Source organism: Periplaneta americana, chromosome 12 (assembly GCF_040183065.1).
Source record: "Periplaneta americana isolate PAMFEO1 chromosome 12, P.americana_PAMFEO1_priV1, whole genome shotgun sequence".
Classification (NCBI taxonomy): Eukaryota; Metazoa; Arthropoda; class Insecta; order Blattodea; family Blattidae; genus Periplaneta; species Periplaneta americana.
The window spans coordinates 139,789,644-139,809,542 of record NC_091128.1 but is presented as its reverse complement, the minus strand read 5'-3'; the positions used below and the strand labels follow the sequence as shown (position 1 = coordinate 139,809,542).

The 19,899-nt window shown below is 35.5% G+C and overlaps 1 protein-coding gene and 1 non-coding gene across 3 annotated transcripts in view; one reads left to right on the top strand and one right to left on the bottom strand.

Annotated features, from left to right (window-relative positions):
* LOC138710940 (headcase protein-like) overlaps positions 1–19,899 on the bottom strand; it is a 658,198-nt gene that overhangs the window by 550,222 nt on the left and 88,077 nt on the right. The window lies entirely within an intron of this gene.
* Positions 17,055–17,127, top strand: TRNAY-AUA (transfer RNA tyrosine (anticodon AUA)). The gene has a single exon. It is a non-coding gene; the product is annotated as a tRNA-Tyr (tRNA).

Below are 19,899 nucleotides of genomic sequence, written 5' to 3'. Positions count from 1 at the left end.
TCCGATATATGATCATGTCGGCGGATATTGAAAATAAATCGGACTCAGACATTATGTACACGTTGAAGTTTTCGAGAAGGTTCATCACTTAGGTCGCTATATAAATCATCACAATAGTCAAAGTGAGGCATTACAAGGGACTGTACTAGAATTTGTTTGAGTTTAGTAGGAAGGAAATTTTTCAGGCGTTTCAAAGAATGCATGATAGAGAAAACGTTTCTACAGATATATCTGATTTGCGTATTCCAGTTCATATTAGAGTCGAAATAGAGGCCGAGGTTTTTTACAGTAGCACTGAAAGGAATTATAGATAAGTACGTTCACGTAATGAATAAATCATTACAACAGTAGCCTACACGGAGCACTTTAAACTTAACTTAAAATTTTAAGATTACAACTTTCACCGCCAAATTACTCCTCAAAACACAACACAACTAAAGCGAAACTGCAGTGTCACTCATTGCTTGCGCACGCCGAGAATGCGGACGCACTATTCCCGGTGATCAAGCCATCTCTTGGCGGGGAACGGCTCCTGCAAAACCGAGCGTCCCCAACTAATCTCCCTGTATTATATAGGCCTAGTAAATAGTAGGGCACTCTAGGATATAAGGTTATCAAGAAACTACAAGGCACTAACCTATATTTGAGTGCCTCACCTTTTTTTTGTTCAGGCTTTTGATATTTATTTATTTATTTATTTATTTATTGAACTAGCTAGCTAGTGAGTACAAATTACATTTATAAAACAAAAATGTTTCTAGCCACTACCGTAAGAGCCAGGCTCGTGTACGGTGTGGTCTTAGTCAATAATATAACAAAATATAAAAGGACAGCTTACTAAATACAGTAAGTAACTTAATTTAAACCAATAAATACAACACAAGAGCAAGAATAAAGAAGAAAGACAAAAAGAGAGAAAAATACACATTTAATATAAATTGACAATCCGACTGAAGCCAGTGATATTCAATAAAAACATGAATATAGTCGACAGAAATAAAAGGTAAAAAAAATTCATTTTTTTAATATTATATATCATGGATAATTTTACAACTTTCTTTTTTAAAAGCTTCAATCTTATCCCCCTCCTTATACAAATCAAAGTTTCAGGTATAACTTCCTATAAAGTTGATTTGAATAATTTCGAGGGAAAAATTGTCCCGGGGCCTGGCATCGAACCCGGCACCTTTGGTTAAACGTAGCAACTAAGCTATCCGGGAACTCTACCAGACACCGATCCAATTTTTCCCTCTATGTATGGTGGGTCCCTATCACCACGGCATGGCGCGTCCTCAGGTTGCGGATAGAGGAGACGGCCTCCAGATATGGAGGGTAGCTGCGAATATATTGAATAAGCAGTCGTGGACAGCCGATAAGGGGTGGTCCTCCACCTTGGGGGTTGGGCGAAGGGCTAACAACCCATCACCGTAAAAAACAGCTTGTTACGAATTCCTACAGTAAGCCTCGGAATAGGACTGATTCTCTGGCACGACCACAGCAAAGGAATAAGGTTTTGAGATTTGGCACTTGGAACGTAACTAGTCTTTATAGAACAGGAGGGGTAACATTAGTAGCAAAAGAACTAGCTAGATATAGAATAGACTTCGTAGGAGTACAAGAGGTTAGGTTAGATGGGAATGGCATATCACAAATAGGAGATTACTTGTTGTATTATGGGGAAGGAAACAATAATCACCAATTAGGAACAGGATTCTTTGTACATAAAAGAATAAAATCAGCAGTAAAAAAGGTCGAATTTATCAGTGACAGGTTATCATATTTAGTACTTAAGTGTAGATGGTGCGACATCATAGTTATAAATGCTCACGCCCCTACAGAAGAGAAAGACGACTATATAAAGGATAGCTTCTATGAGGAATTGGAACATACTTTTGATCAGTTCCCTAGATATCATATGAAAATTTTATTGGGGGATTTCAACGCTAAAGTAGGACGGGAGGATATTTTTAGACCAACTATTGGAAAAGAGAGCCTACACGCAATTAGTAGTGACAATGGAGTTAGATTAGTCAACTTTGCCACATCGAAAAATTTAATTGTCAAAAGTACAACATTCCCCCATAAGGATATACATAAATATACTTGGACTTCTCCAGATGGATTGACACACAACCAAATAGATCACATCTTGATAGATAAACGGAGACATACTAGTATAGTAGATATTCGAACTTTCAGGGGTGCAGACTGTAATTCTGACCATTATTTGGTGATTGGAGAATTAAGAGAAAGATTATCAGTAGCCAAGCGAGTAGAGCAACAAGTTAATATTACTAAATTCAATATTTTGAAATTAAAGGACGAGGAAGCTAAGCAAAATTATCAGGTCGAAATTTCGAATAGGTTTGCCACTTTAGAAAGTTCCGACGAAGTTGAGAAAGAATTAGATGTTAATAGCGTGTGGGAAAATATCAGAGATAGTATCAAAATTGCAGCTGAGCAGAGCATTGGTTATTATGAAACTAAGAAAAAGAAACCGTGGTTTGATGAAGATTGTTGCATGGTAGTAGAAAGAAGGAAACAGGCAAAATTGAAATTTTTACAGGATACAGTTGAGGAGAAGAGAGATAATTATTTCAATGAGAGACGGGAAGCAAGTCGTACACTTAGGAATAAAAAGAGAGGTTACTTGAAGGAAAAACTGAATGAGGTAGAAACAAATAGTAAGAATAAAAACATTCGAGATTTATATAAGGGTATAAAGGAATTTAAGAACGGATATCAGCCAAGGGTAAACGTGATCAAGGATGAGAATGGTGACTTGCTTGCAGACTCTCCATCAATCCTAAACAGATGGAAAAACTATTTTGCGCAACTACTAAATGTACATAGGCCAAATAGAAATGATCGGGACGAAATTGAAATACAAACTGCTGAGCCATTTATACCCGAACCCACGCTTTCAGAAGTCGAAATTGCGATAGAAAATCTGAAAAAGTACAAGTCTCCAGGTATCGATCAAATTCCAGCAGAATTAATACAAGAGGGTGGAAGTGCATTATATAGCGAAATTTATAAACTTGTACTTGCTATTTGGGAAAAGGAAACTGTACCAGAACAATGGAAGGAATCCATAATTGTACCTATTTTTAAAAAGGGGGACAAAACCAACTGTGGTAACTTTCGAGGAATATCACTTTTGTTGACGTCGTACAAAATTTTGTCCAATATTCTTTTGAGGAGATTAACTCCGTACGTAGATGAAATTATTGGGGATCATCAGTGCGGTTTTCGGCGTAATAGATCGACTATTGATCAGATTTTTTGTATTCGGCAGATAATGGAGAAAAAATGGGAGTATAAGGGTACAGTACATCAGTTATTCATAGATTTCAAAAAGGCTTATGACTCGGTTAAGAGGGAAGTATTATATGATATTCTTATTGAATTTGGTATTCCCAAGAAACTAGTTCGATTAATTAAAATGTGTCTCAGTGAAACATACAGCAGAGTACGTATAGGTCAGTTTCTATCTGATGCTTTTCCAATTCACTGCGGGCTAAAGCAGGGAGATGCACTATCACCTTTACTTTTTAACTTCGCTTTAGAATATGCCATTAGGAAAGTTCAGGATAACAGGCAGGGTTTGAAATTGAACGGGTTACATCAGCTTCTTGTCTATGCAGATGACGTGAATATGTTAGGAGAAAATACACAAACGGTTAGGGAAAACACGGAAATTTTACTTGAAGCAAGTAAAGCGATCGGTTTGGAAGTAAATCCCGAAAAGACAAAGTATATGATTATGTCTCGTGACGGGAATATTGTACGAAATGGAAATATAAATATTGGAGATTTATCCTTCGAAGAGGTGGAAAAATTCAAATATCTTGGAGCAACAGTAACAACTATAAATGACACTCGGGAGGAAATTAAACGCAGAATAAATATGGGAAATATTCGGTTGAGAAGCTCTTATCATCCAGTCTGCTGTCCAAAAATCTGAAAGTTAGAATTTATAAAACAGTTATATTACCGGTTCTTCTATATGGCTGTGAAACTTGGACTCTCACTCTGAGAGAGAAACATAGGTTAAGGGTGTTTGAGAATAAGGTGCTTAGGAAAATATTTGGGGCTAAGCGGGATGAAGTTACAGGAGAATGGAGAAATTTACACAACACAGAACTGCACGCATTGTATTCTTCACCTGACATAATTAGGAACTTGAAATCAAGACGTTTGAGATGGGCAGGGCATGTAGCACGTATGGGCGAATCCAGAAATGCATATAGAGTGTTAGTTGGGAGACCGGAGGGAAAAAGACCTTTAGGGAGGCCGAGACGTAGATGGGAGGATAATATTAAAATGGATTTGAGGGAGGTGGGGTATGATGATAGAGACTGGCTTAATCTTGCACAGGATAGGGACCGATGGCGGGCTTATGTGAGGGCGGCAATGAACCTTCGGGTTCCTTAAAAGCCATTTGTAAGTTGTATATCCACAGACCTCAAAGTGGGCTGACAACCGTCAAGCAACCAACACTGAGTGCACACTAACTCTGTGTGATTTAAATTGTGGTTTTCTGTTAATGAATAGTGGCGTGTATTATGAAAATCAAGGTTTCAGGTATAACTTCCTGTAAAGTTGATTTGAATAATTTCGAGGGAAAAATTGTCCCGGGGCCGGGTATCGAACCCGGCACCTTTGGTTAAACGTACCAACGTTCTACCAACTGATCTACCCGGGAACTCTACCAGACACTGATCCAATTTTTCCCTCTATATCCACAGACCTCAAAGTGGGCTCACAACCGTCAAGCAATCAACATTGAGTGCACACTAAATCTGTGTGACTTAAATTGTGGTTTTCTGCTAATGAACAGTGACGTGTATTATGCAAATCAAGGTTTCAGGTATAACGCCCTGTAAAGTTGATTTGAATAATTTCGAGGGAAAAACTGTTCCGGGGCCGGGCATCGAACCCAGGACCTTTGGTTAAACGTACCAACGCTCTATTTCCCTCGAAATTATTCATATCAACTTTACAGGGAATTTGCATAATACACGTCACTGTTCGTTAACAGAAAACCACAATTTAAGTCACACAGAGTTAGTGTGCACTCAATGGTGGTTGCTTGACGGTTGTCAGCCCACTTTGAGGTCTGAGGGAAAAATTGGATCGGTGTCTGGTAGAGTTCCCGGGTAGCTCAGTTGGTAGAGCGTTGGTAAATTATCCTCCTTCTTATAATTAGGCAGTTTTTTTTCGTAGCAATGTTTCAAGATATAAAAACAGATAGGCCCTATAATTAATATTACCTACTACTGTACAGTTATTTATAAAACAGTTATATTACCGGTTGTTCTTTATGGTTGTGAAACTTGGACTTTCACTTTGAGGGAGGAACATAGGTTAACACTGTTTGAGAATAAGGTGTTAAGAAAATATTTGGGGCTAAGAGGGATGAAGTTACAGGAGAATGGAGAAAATTAGACAACACAGAACTGCACGCATTGTATTAGTCACCTGACATAATTAGGAACATTAAATCCAGACGTTTGAGATGGGCAGGGCATGTAGCATGTATGGGCGAATCCAGAAATTCATATAGAGTGTTAGTTGGGAGGCCGGAGGGAAAAAGACCTTTAGGGAGGCCGAGACGTAGATGGGAATATAATATTAAAATGGATTTGAGGGAGGTGGGATATGATGATAGAGAATGGATTAATCTTGCTCAGGTTAGGGACCAATGGCGGGCTTATGTGAGGGCAGCAATGAACCTCCGGGTTCCTTAAAAGCCAGTAAGTAAGTAAGTAAGTAAGTACTACAGTTATTATACTCCTCCATTCTACTTAATCAAATTTAGTGCGTTTCCTAAAACTTACCTAAGGGACGGTTAAATGAACACCAGTTTCGGACTATGAGTTATTAGGAAGTGGATTTGATGTCATGTTGACCCCACTTGATGACAGCTTTACTATAATCTACTACTGTCATATCAAAAATTATTTAAGGAGCATGAAAACATTAGGCAGACATGCATTTCCGTGAAATACATATTTAATAAAACTCTACGATTAATCTGTATTAATTCTGTGTGTTGCTAAATTTTATAAACGCATAAACAGCCAGGGATTCAGGCAGTACAGGCGTCCGGCGATCCTCATACTACATCAAATATTCACATTTGCATTTATTAATTATTGGTAACATAGAAATGAATTCATTAAATGTTGCATTGTGCATATAGTATGAGCAATTATCTCGTCCGCCGCACAGGAGAGGCTCTGTGTATGGATGTCCTAGTTAAGCACAGATTGAGAGGAATACACCCACAGCACTGATGTTTGAAATACAGATCAGAAGATTGCTTGTTATTTGTATGCAAATGGTTTGCCGATAAATGTAATGTTGATCTTACATATGCGTTTATATATAAACTAGCACTCAAATTTAGTACGTATAATAAGCCTAGTGCTCAGTTTTCCTACAACAGGGCTGGGCATATTACGTGATTCTGAGAAATGAGCGCTGTGTGCTTTAAAGAGCGGTTCTTCCGAGCGCTGTGACGTATGCATACTGTTTCGGTGCAGTGGTGACTCTGCAGTATGATGGCGAACTTTGAAGACGGAGCTTCCGCTCATACACTAAAGTGGCCCGCTACTCCCAATGCTGTTAATGTATCATGGGAGGAGGAGTTCTTTTTCGTAGAGAGCAGTGGATAAGCAAAATGTTTAATTTGTCATAAAACACTCCAATTGATTAAGAAGTTCAATATCCAACGGCATTATTCTTTACAACATGCTACTGAATATGACAAATTTTGGTGATGAACGTCATAAATTAATACAACTTGAAGAAAATGTTTCCCAGATACATTATGTTAGAGTATCTATTTGATATTTATATTGCATTATAAGTTATTATCCATTTAGTAATATATAATTTTAAATTATACAAGTATTATGTTATATCATAGTATAGTATATTACGGTTCATGATATAGCCTATCATATCATATCATATCATATCATATCATATCATATCATATCATATCATATATCATATATATAACAGGATGACAATAATGCACTTAGTGAATCAGCTATGAGAATTAGCTACAAAATTTGTCACGAAATTGCAAAGGAATTGAAAACATTCAACGAAGGTGAATTCATCAAGCGATGTTTAATTATATTGGGAGATGAAGCAACTAGGGGAAGAGGAAGCCATGCGCCTGTCTCGTAGAACCGTGGTGAGGAGATTGCAGTATGTGCGTATGGGTTATGTAAATAAGCCTAATGATTTGTGTGTGTGCATAGAGCGAAGTTTATTCCATTAAATTAATAAGAGTATTATAAATTCTGTAATATACATTGGATTGATGTAATATCCTTATAAACTATTATGTACTGACAGACTTAATGAATAGAAAAACCGTGGCTCTTGTTATATTAATGCAGGTAAGGTAGCTGTAATGCGACTCCGCCACTGCGTGAGCGTTCTGCTCTGGCCGGCTAAATGGAGCCGCTCTCATGCCCTGTACCTACAATATTACAATAGAATAAACGGAACTCATCTAAAAGGATCCATGACAGACCTGCAGAACTGTAGCTCCTCAGAGCGACTGCCTTACTACCCCTTCTTACCTCACCCACCTTTTCTACCAGTGCGGTCATGGTGTTCTAGTTACGCTCAGCTGCATCAACATTCATTCTCGCGGCGGCAGGTATACAATACGCTATCAAGAATTAGAAATGAACAGATAATAAAATCCTTAGGAATATATCTTTAGAAAGTAAGAGAAAAATGAATGATGGAAATAAATAAGTTAAAAGACATGTAAAATAAGTTTTTTAAATGTATGTGTGCATACAATGTCAGAAGGTCTACCTATGTATATGTCGTCCTATTACTAGTAAAGCCGATTAAGTCCACATTTTGTGTAAAATAAGCTAAGTATAGTCCCCGACTTGTCTTTCCCTGCTCTGTATTCTACTAAAATGAACTATGTCCGAAATGTTGCATGCAGGCAATAAACCAATTATTTTATTTGAAGAATGTATTATGATTTTTCGTGCATTAATAAAGTTTTAATTCCTGTTTTTACAAACCTTGCATTACTGGTCTTAACTGGTTTTACTAGTAATACGACAATAAATAAATTTTACGTTGATAAGTGAGTGATAGCTATATGACCGGATGTCAATGCTGTCATTCAACATTGTAACGCACTCCAGCCAAATAAATAAATACACAATACGCGTACTGCAGTTTAAAGAGAACTGGAACATGGCAAAACCTAAACCCGTGAAGAAATATTACTTCCAAAGGAAATGGGAACATGATTATTTTGTTGTTGAAGACGAAAAAATTGCTTGTTTTTTTTTTTGTATCCCATCCAATTTATTTCTACTCGTCATTTCAATATTAAACCACATTTCAACAAAGCCCATTTAGGAATTATGGAATGCACAAACTTTCGGGTAAGTTTATTATTACAAATTGTATATTGATTATTTATTTATATACTGTTAAATTAAGGACGTTACTCGTGTTCATTCTGAATTGAAATTAATAGTCACTTTCAAGGTTCATTACTTAAATGCTATAAATTTGTTTCCGTAGGTGATGATAGGAGGAAAGTTTCGAAAACCTAAAGCAGGTGCCAAGAAATCTCAAAGAAACTACCGACAGGAAATCTAGCATAATTGTAAACCTTGAAACGAGATAACTCATTATAAATACTATGAATTTATTACAATCCTTTTTTGAAAATTACATGCCGCCACTGATGGCCCTTTGCACGGGCAGAGAATGTACTATTCTCCAACCAGGAGATCAACCGTGAAAGGAATGTGCTTACTATTGCCTCATCTATTGGAACGAAGTAGATAAATAATATTACCGTTATAACGCCAGTTTAAAAACCATGCGCTCTCCTGCATATGTTATTTCCTGTATGAAGAGATTAAAAGACCATGAGATTAACTGTGATCTAATTTTGTAACTAGGGTAGTATCAATATGTCTGTATCAATGTTATGGTTTGTGCTGTGAGAGCTAGCCAATAGAGATAAGAGTATCCACGTGTGTGACCTTATGACATCCTATGACATCAACATTCATTCACAGCATTACCCTCCTTCGTCTCATCCGGCAGAGACTTTCTCGTGGTTGGAGCACAGTAAACAACTCTACGCGGAAGTCGATCATCCCCAATAGAAGCGGAGTGAGACTGACGTCATATTTCCCCTACTAACGGGTTCTGGAGTCCTGATCTATGAGCACAAAGTTCTTGGTTTAGAGTCGGATAATCGCTTGAACTGGAAAACACATAAAATACATTACTTCTAAATTATTGAGCCCTGCCTGTTATGTATTAAGATCCTTGTCTTCTATTAGCGATATACAAACACACTTAAAATGTCTTACTGTGTGTCGCGAGGGAAGTCATGAAATTGTGTAATTCTATCAGATTGTAGTAACTGTATAAACGTAGACATCTGCGTCTTTACAAGAGTACAGCAATATTAGAGGGCTGCTTACTGAATCACTGCCTTATACAAAGTTAGGACAGCAGCCATTTCCTGACTAAAAGGCAATATTTTGCCAGTGGCGTTACCACACTGTTGCGGGTTCCCCATAGCTTATACATATAGCGGTTCTCTGCGGCAGGCACAAATCAGACTCTAATAACATCCCTTTCGGCTCCTGCTCAACGCAGATAGGCCCTCGGGGAAGACATAATAGTAAATAATGATCCAATGCTCTCTAATAATGGTCGTTAATGACTGTAATTCGCTCAAGACGACCTGTTAGACAGCAAACTATCGTTTATTGCAGATGACCTCCAGAGTTTCCCCTTCGTCACCTTTCCAAAATAATTGCGGAGCTAGTCATTTTCCAACAGTTCTGGAAGTACCAACACTGTATTCTGAAACCGGTATAAATTACCTGATATTAATACCCCCTCAATCAAAATCATCTTCAATATATGGGCACTTGAAACTGTGGACTTACTTCCAAGAAACTTTGGGAAATTCGCTGGTATAGAATTTAGATCTACCATTGCTTGATTAGTGTACTTTACAGAATTTTAAAAGCTCAGTCTATAATATTTCTAAAATACAATAAGATTTTGCTTAATTTACGTCACAAATTTCGATAAGAGACTTATAACCAGGAAGCGAAACTTGCTGCACGAAGGAACAGGTTTGCGTAGAATGAACCTAGCAATTTCTAATAATGTAGGGGAGTCGGTAGGCAAATTAATTAACCATTTCAGTTTGAACTTAAAGACTGAAATGTGAAAATTATTTAAACATATCAGTAAACCAGTGATTCAGAAATTTAAAAAAAATACAAGTTACATGATTCATATTCATTTTTTTTAATCAAGAACAAGATTTATTGCAAGCAAAAATTACATACAATAACAAATATTTTACAATACTATTGTAATACTCGTATATGAATATTCTTCAAAATTCGAAATTGATTACTAATCTCATAGTAAAATAGCCTACATATTACAATTTATTGTATAAATACAAGGTAACTGGGTCACACCCGAAATGCAAGACGCTTGATGTCGGGTGCGGCCAAGAATGAAAACTGGACAGAAAAAGAAAAAGAAAAAAAATAATAATAATCACAACTGTGATTAAACTGTTAAATGTAATTACACATAAAGTTTAAAAATAATAAAAATAAAAACAAAAACAAACCAACAAACGGTATCATAGCCTACGGTATACATAAACATACTAAGTCAAGAATACAACATTGTTTTTTTTAATTGGGTTATTTTACGACGCTGTATCAACATCTAGGTTATTTAGCGTCTGAATGATATGAAGGTGATAATGCCGGTGAAATGAGTCCGGGGTCCAGCACCGAAAGTTACCCAGCATTTGCTCGTATTGGGTTGAGGGAAAACCCCGGAAAAAACCTCAACCAGGTAACTTGCCCCGACCGGGATTCGAACCTGGGCCACCTGGTTTCGCGGCCAGACGCGCTAACCGTTACTCCACAGGTGTGGACTACAACATTGTTAAAGTGACAGAAGAAAATAAATGAAGAATAAGAATTTAATGATTATAATTTTAAAAACAGTTCAAGCACTTGTTTTTTTTTAATAATGTATTGTTTAATAATTTTAGTTTAGGATTTCTCTTTATAAAATCATTATATAATCTTGGACCGTAATTAGAACTGTGCCTTAGAACTGCTTCAATCTTACATTTTGGTTCAATGAGGGGGAGCGAAATATTTTATCTTCTTGTGTTGTGGCCATGATCGGATGATATAAATTTAGCTTGATATAAAATTGTTGAAATTGTTTGTAAATTTAACTCAGCAAATATTATACAGACAAATGTTAATAATGTTAATGCACTCACAGAAAGGGTTAAAACAATGAGTTAGGTACCTCAAGGATATAACAAGTACTGATTGCAGTGTAGCATTTCTCACTTTGAAAGAAATAGTTTAGAAACAATCATCCAACACTTTCAATGTTAAAGTTGACGTGATTGAGGATTACGAGATCTCATGTTGAATTACCCTGAATTTACATCTGCTGTGTTGAAATGTGTCTGGGTTCCTTGTGCATCTGTTGAATGAATTGATGTAAGAAACCTTTTCTATCATTATTTTGACGCCTAATGCGTAATATAGGATTATTTTTTCACGTAAAAATCTCTTTTCAATTTATACGAAATTATTGTTATTACTCGTATCTTGCATTTTATGGTACGGATTATCTGATTTTTTCGATTAACCGTTCACTCCACCCCCTTCATTATCACGGATAATAAGAGTTTCTACTGTATATATTAAAAGAACTAGCCGTACCCGTGCGCTCCGATGAATCTGTTAGAAATAAATATGAAGTAATTACATAATTAAAATAGGACATTTGATCCAGGGAACATTCGTGTTTGATAGAAGGATAAATCGTTAAATATATTACTTAATTTAAATTGTATTTAAATAATTAAAATGCGGTCATTTCGGTCCAGAGAGCAATCATTTGGTGCAATGACAATTCCTGTAACATGTTTCTTAATTGTTATTACATGCAACCATAGTTTAATGAAGATTGACATATCATTTAGCTTTAATGTGTATAATTAACTTCCGATATTACTTCATACAAACACAGAAACATTCTCTTAGGCTATGTTTAATAGCTTTCGATTGTTGTTGTCCAAGGCCCCTTATAGACGAAGTCCATATTTCAGTACAGCGCCTTAAAGCTCATTTATCTCATTAAATATCAGTCCTATAAAACTTTTGTGTAGAATAAAACTTATCGGAAATTATTTTTAAAGAAACGTTTGTTATGCAATATTTTTCACGAAAATCAATAATAAGCGAGATATTTCGATTTATTTAATTCAGGCCACCTTATAACCCTCCTTTTAAATAAAGTATTTTCAATGACATATATCCTAAAATCTAAGTTACAACGAACTTAATTTATATTCCAATTTTCATATAAATCGGTTCAGCCATTATCGCGTGAAAAGGTAACAAACATCCAGACAGACAGACAAAAATAAAAAAAAAACGATTTTCGGTTTCAGGATGGTTAATTATACATGTTAACACCAATAATTTTTAGAAAATCGAAAATTACCAGAAAAATTTTGGCTACAGATTTATTATTAGTATATATTAGTATAGATGGTTGACCGAAAAGCAGAAATGTTAAGGTCCATTATAACAAGAATTGTAAATTTGACCCTGACAAATAAATATCAATAAATAAAATATCAGTATCAATAAATAAAAATAATCTTTCTTGTTGAGGATCCACGTCTGATAACGAAATAACGCTGTAAAACAACAATTATTATATTTCCTTTTTTGTTTCATGATGAATAGTGCCACATGTTTGTATGCATATATTGTTTTAATCGAGGGATGTGGACGGCTTAGGAATCTTTCTGCTGAAATGAAACTGACGGGAAGATGTTGGCGTTGTATTAAGTTTCTGTAGAATTGACCTTGGCGAATTTATTCGACTCAAACAGCAATGAATCATATGACCGCTTAAAAATTTTAATAGCTGCAGTACAATAAGAGAATAAGCTTATTAAAAACTGGAGTTTTTTAAAGCATTTCATTACATTTTAATGGTCTTAATATCATTAAACTAGAAATGAACAAACGAAATCATTATCAGGCACTGACCATTTCAAGACAAATGAAGTTAGCGTAGGCTATGTGTGTATTATGGCTATTTGCTAACAGTGAAACTTGCGAGTATGGCAGAATGTAAACAGAAAAAAAGTTTCCCAAATGCAAAGCTAAAACAACCATTTTTTTTTACAATGACTTGAGTGAGTGTTAAACTTTGAATTGCCAGTTTTCATTCGTAATCGACAAATATAAACTATATAATAAAAATTCCACAACAGATTTTATATCTCTGATTGAGGTTTTGGCTGATATTCTAGATCATATACTCGTATGTAACAGATAACTCATCGCTATGTTAAAATCGGCAGCACTTTGAAGAGAACAACCGCCAGGATCGCCACCCGTCCGCCATAAACGAATACGAGATGGAGTACAGTCGCTAATGCAATTCAAATGGGAATTATGACGTGATTCCTCATGTAACAACTAGATGGCAGCGTAGTAAACTTGACAAAAGTTAACGCCAAAGCCTATAAGGCCGACCTATCTAGGTATATATGATCTAGGCTGATATGTACATCTATTATCAGTCAGTACATCTCGCTTGACGATATGTGTCAGAGGAAGAACAATTGTTTGTATGCATGTGAAGTGTGATTAGTGTAATATGAAGCTAATCGGCGATATATGCAATGGAGGGGGGAAAGGAACTGGCCACCCAACCCCATTATCTCCCGGCCTAGTTGCCTTATAAGTGGCGCCATGTTGATATCACTTGTCTTAGGACAGTTGACTTAAAAATTAGATAATATAACTACAGACATTTGAATATTTATTTCCTTACAATTCACCGTTAACAGTTTTGCTATCAACCTGGTGGACCCGGGTTCGATTCCCTAATGGTCTCGTTTCAGACAACACGGACAAATAATTGTTCATAATCCCTAAAAAAAGTAGATTCCGACCTACAACAGCAGCAGCAGGAATAGTAGTAGTATCTTTGTTATATTCTTTAGTAGATAATAGTTATTTATAGGTGCCACTCCCAAACATAAGTTTGTTCAAACGGGTGTGCGCTACGTCAATAATATGTAGGCTATTTATTTTGTATTTTATGTAGCAATAAATACTAAATACACAAGATACGTCATGCATTTTATTGTTGAAGTTAATATCGATAACACAATCTATAACCATGAATGCAAACCAGAATGGAATGTCATTTAGAGAACTACTGCTAAATATGATGTATCGGTACCTAGTAATAAGAATAACTATAGATTTTTGGTATAATTTCAAGGGAAAAATTGTTCCGGGACCAGATATCGATTCCGGGACCCTTCGCTTAGCGCACGAATGCTCTACCGACTGAGCTATCCAGGAACTACACCCGACACAGTCTCAATTTTTCCCTTTATCCACACAACTCAAGTGGGCTGACAAGGAACCAGAAACCCTACTTTGAGTGCACACAAATTCTGTGTGACTTGACAGTGAAATTTTTCAAGTCTGCTTAACGGGGAGCTTTACCTGAAAGCCAGACTTGCATTATAGATTTTTTGTTTCACTTACACATCCCGCATTGTCTTCAAATTTACCAGTGTGTTAATATGTAGTGCAAATTTATCTATTTTTCGAGAATGTTTCGGGAATGTTTATTTATTTATTTATTTATTTATTTATTTATTTATTTATTTATTTATTCTGGTGTAGTTAAGGCCATCAGGCCTTCTCTTCCACAATACCAGGAATACAAATACAATAATAGAAATAAACAGAAAAATACTGTATATTCAAAGTAAAGCTACACAAGAAATAAAGAGAGAAAGAGAGGGGAGAGAGAAAAACATTATAAACAAAGTAAAGCCACACAAAAAATATACACAGGTTGCAGTCACACAAACTTTAAATGAGTGATTAAGTATCATAATTAATTGTATCCTAACTAATTAACTAACATAAACAAGAAACTTACAATTTTAATATAGATTTAAAAAGAAAAAGAAAAAAACACAAATCAATACTTCTAGCAATACCTAGAAAACATTAACTAAGACAAAATTTTCCAATTTAATTTTGAATTGTGATAAAGTCCGGCAGTCCCTGACGTCATTAGGTAACGAATTCCAGAGGCGAGGTATTTCTACAGTATAGAAAGATGAGTATAAAGACGTTCTATGATGAGGGATAGAAAGAAGTGCTTGTTGTCGGCTTCGAAGAGTTGTAAGGAATTGAAAGCGCGATAAGAGATAATTCGGAGTAGAAGTATGCATGATTCTAAACAGAAGAGACAGTGAATGTATTGTTCTTCGTTCCTTCAGACGCACCCATGAAAGTAGGCCTAACTGGAGGGAAGGTGTTATATGGTCAAATTTACGAGTATTGCAGATGAATCGTATGCACACATTATGAATGTCCACCGTTGTGGAATAGTAACGGTTGGCACGTCTGACCTTGAGACTAGCGGACCCGGGTTCAAATTGTGTGAATGACAGACAGGGTAGTATTTCTTACGTTAAAAATATTTTACGGTAAATCAGAATTTTATAAAAATAACAAAATACATAATATGTATTCTATAATTTATTTTATAGGCGGCAGATCTCGTAGTACTTCATTTTTTTTTATCTAGTGCTAAACCTCCCTTGGCTCTAACCTCCAACTTTATATAGTGCTACGAAATTAAGTTCATGCTCTCCGAGTATATCAGGCAAAATGTAACTCGTTGATATCCATGACACTTCATATGGTGATAAACCCACAAGATAGGGGATATCGTGTTTGGGTTGAGATTTCGGTTTCACACGGTGTTGGGTTATTGAGGGAACGTCTGCCCCATTTGCATGAGAATTTGCTGGAGAAGTGCCTAATGGTGGTAAAATATTATACAAGCCATGCTACTAGTAATATGTGAAATCTCTATATGGACACTGTCCAATACCCATACACTGTAGACGTCTGCAGCCATGTTACTGCTGCTAGCTTATGTCTGCAATGGTTATGTGAACTGGCTGTTACACATATAAGCTATGACCAACAAATCCACATTACACAAATTCAAGCGGTTCTGTCGACAATGCAGCTCTCTGCGAGTGACTCCGAATATAGGTACTTTCTCACTGTCCACTGTGAAAATAATAATTCACACTTATGGCTAAAATTCACAAAATCGGACAAAATGAGTTACGTTACACAGATATTTTAAGGGGTAAGGTACAGCTTACAGCAGTAAAATTTTTGGAAATATTCAACATTTTTTTCCGCCATTACTGTATCCTGTAGAACAATGAAAATTTGTATGTGTAAAAAACTGTCCTTCTGCTACATGAAAAAATATTTTTACGATTAAAAAAAAATATATTTTTTTTTTCCAATTCAAAATGGTGGCAGTTCACTGTGCAGTGATGAAGTGTTTCCCTCATAACTCAAAAACTTCTTAACTTTTTCATGTTCTCTCTCTTTTATTTTATTGCTGAAACTCATATTTACAATATCACGCTCTTTCAACTACATTCCTTAATAAATAAAAAAAAATATATATTATTTTGTGCTAGAAGAAAGTACTGATACTTAACCATTTTTAAAAATGAATTTAATTTTTATCAGACGATCTATCAAAGGTATAGAAGTGATCTTGCATCATATTATAGATATGACATGCATAAGTAAATACAACAAATTTCATCACAGAATGTTGGATGGTTTTTGAGTTATGTGGGAAACGCTTCATCACTGTACAGTGAAATGGATTTTGAAAAAAAAAAAAAAAAAAATGTAAGTTAAATAATTTTTTTAAATCGTAAATATATTTTTTTCATACAGCAGGACAGTACTCGTACAATGGCAGTTGATACTGGACATGTATGTCAACATATATGCCTAATATGGAGTCAGGCCATAAAGGGAAACATTGGAGGAGAATTCGATCCGGTGCTGTGGGTTGAATTCGGCGTAGCTCAGTGGTCAGAGCGCTTGGTACATAGAACCAAGGACCCGGGTTCGATCCCCGGTGCCGGAGCGAATTTTTCTCCTCAAATATTAATTGTCAATATTACAGATATAATAATAATAATAATAATAATAATAATAATAATAATAATAATAATAATAATAATAAATCTATAATAGTAGTTTGGTTAAAATGAAATAATATATATATATTTTTTTTTCAATTTTAACAGTGCATATTTTGTTATTTTTAGTGCATATATCCTAGTTTTTAAGTGCATACGTGCATGCATATTTTTTTTGCCGTTTTTAGTGCATATGAATCCGCCCCCTACTAATTGTTATTGATTAATCTCGAGGTCTTGGTAAAATCGTTCCTGAACTTCTGAAATCCACTTCTGACTACATTTTATTAAACGTAATATAATATGTCTTATTTAAAAGAACACCGAAAAATAATTTAGCATTGCACGTCAATACAATTACTTCATTTCGTACAGACCTAATTAATGAGCGGTCAATTTCACTTTTGTGGCATCTCGCTAACAATCCTTCAGTATTGACTCTTATCAAGAAGAACACATACAAATGATTGAGCCAATCACACTGTGGCTGCCATTAACCGAATGGTAATGGCACTTGTGTTGTACTCCGGGTTCTCCGTTCTACATAATTTCGAGTATTTCATGCAGAAGCGATATATGACCCAAAATAAACACCGGCGAATATATTCTACATAATTCTGCCGCAAGACTCTGAATTCGGATGAAAGGATTACAACACACATTCGGATGAAAGGATTACAACACACATCTGATTACTATTAACCGCATGAATTACTCATTTCTTGGTTTGAGCATGCACTGCAGAGGTCTGTCGCTCGAGCGCCAAGTAGTTCATAGCATAATCCGATAGGTAGCGCACATGCATAATGGGTAAAATTGTCGCGAGCGATAAATCCTCGAACGATATAAGCCGAGCGTTAGACATTCGTTCTTGTTACAGTGATGAATTGCGTAGTAGCATCATAGATGTTTATCATTTCAAAACTTTGCAGTGCTTAACTAACCTCTCCATAGTACAACTATAAAACTTGCTTTAAAATGTAATATAAATGTTGTAGGTAAATGTTGTTTTTCTTTTTCCACACAGGAGTGATTTTGTTTTTGCCACATCTGATAGATGTTATTGGATGTAATAATAATATGCGTTCAAGAGCGGTATGTTGAAGTTTTCATGTTCGAGGAAAAGTTTGAAAAAGCGAAACGTAGTTGAGCTTTTTTAATTTCCGAGAATTGAAAGAAAACATACCGCTCGTGTATCGTACATTATTTTGTGCGAAGATCGTATATTACATACCTGAAAGAGGAATTTCTAATTAGTTGCAATGAAATCTCCATCTTGCTTTCTGTTCAATGACGGCAAATTTGCAAAACAAAAATATCTATCTTCAACATTGTTGCTTTAAAATATTTTTCTGTGTTTACTATACTCCAGCAGGCCGTGATATACGTTTGTCTTTTTTTCCCCCCAGTCTATGATGAGTCTGGAATCTTGTTGATTTTTTCACGGCTTCCTTAATGTTAATTGCATCACGAATGCAGTAACTTTAGTGGAGTTGTAGAGTGTACTTAATGTTTGCAAATATTTAAAAACAATAATTAACAGTGCAATTTAGATTAAATTGCAGTGGTAAGTTTCCAATTTATAATTATTCCTATATTGAACGTCTCTAAAAATAATACGTTAAAAGCCTAAAGCAGTAAAATCAATATGTCACTTAAGCGGTAAGAAGAGGGAAATTGTTATGTGTGTTAGGTTGGGAATACTGAATGTGGAATTTTAGACTTTCCGCGGATTGGTTTTGTGCGAAACCAAGCAAATATGCACGATTTCGCACAAATATAATTATTACAAACGGAGAACACAATCACGATAATGCAAGAACCGTATCAAGTTTTCTAGTACCAATAATATTCTCTAAAGATTAGTGTATCAATCTTTGCGTCTGTAACAGTATTAGGAGTCTATTTCAATATCAAATACACTTCAAAAATCCGATTTTTAAATCAACTCATTGTTAAACCAGAAGTTCAAGGTACGTTATTTCCCTGAATGCTTTAATCTCTTTTTATTTCTTTTTCAATGTCTGATTTTGCTTTGTAAGTTGCCAGCAGGTATATGCTGGAGATCAAGGGAGAAGTGTAGGCGTTATTCCTGAAATTTTTTAATGAACAGCCATCAAAAGGATCAAGGAAACTTTTTCCGAATAACATTTCACAAGGTTCACCTTGTTAGGCTGTGTATTGTTAACAATGGCGTATTAAAAAGGCTTACGTATATATAATTGGCGTGTTGGAGATATGACGATTCGTACTCTACTTTTCACGCAAAGATGAATTATTTGGCTTCACTTTGCGGTAGATATTAATGAGCTAATTTACTGAACTGTGTTGTCAGATATATCGAGGAAGTCAAATCCTGTTGACAGAAAATTCTAAATAAAGTAACGATCTCTGCAAATAGGGAAAGAAAACTAGGTTTCAGAGTGACACTATAATTTCACTTGTATTGCATATTTTACTTTCTCGTAGCAACAGACATACCAATGTACGATTAATGCATTCGTATTGAAGACCCACGTTCAAAATTCTTTCAAATCCATGTGGGATTTGTGGTGTATAAAAATGATATCAGAAAACAGTCCTCCTATCAGAGACATAGTTTGTTCCACTTGCAGTTTATTCCACTGCTCCTCGTAACATGACAGTTACTTGTATTATATCTCAAGAAGGGAATGAGTAGAACCGTATTTTAATTTTGATAATCTTCTTATAATTTC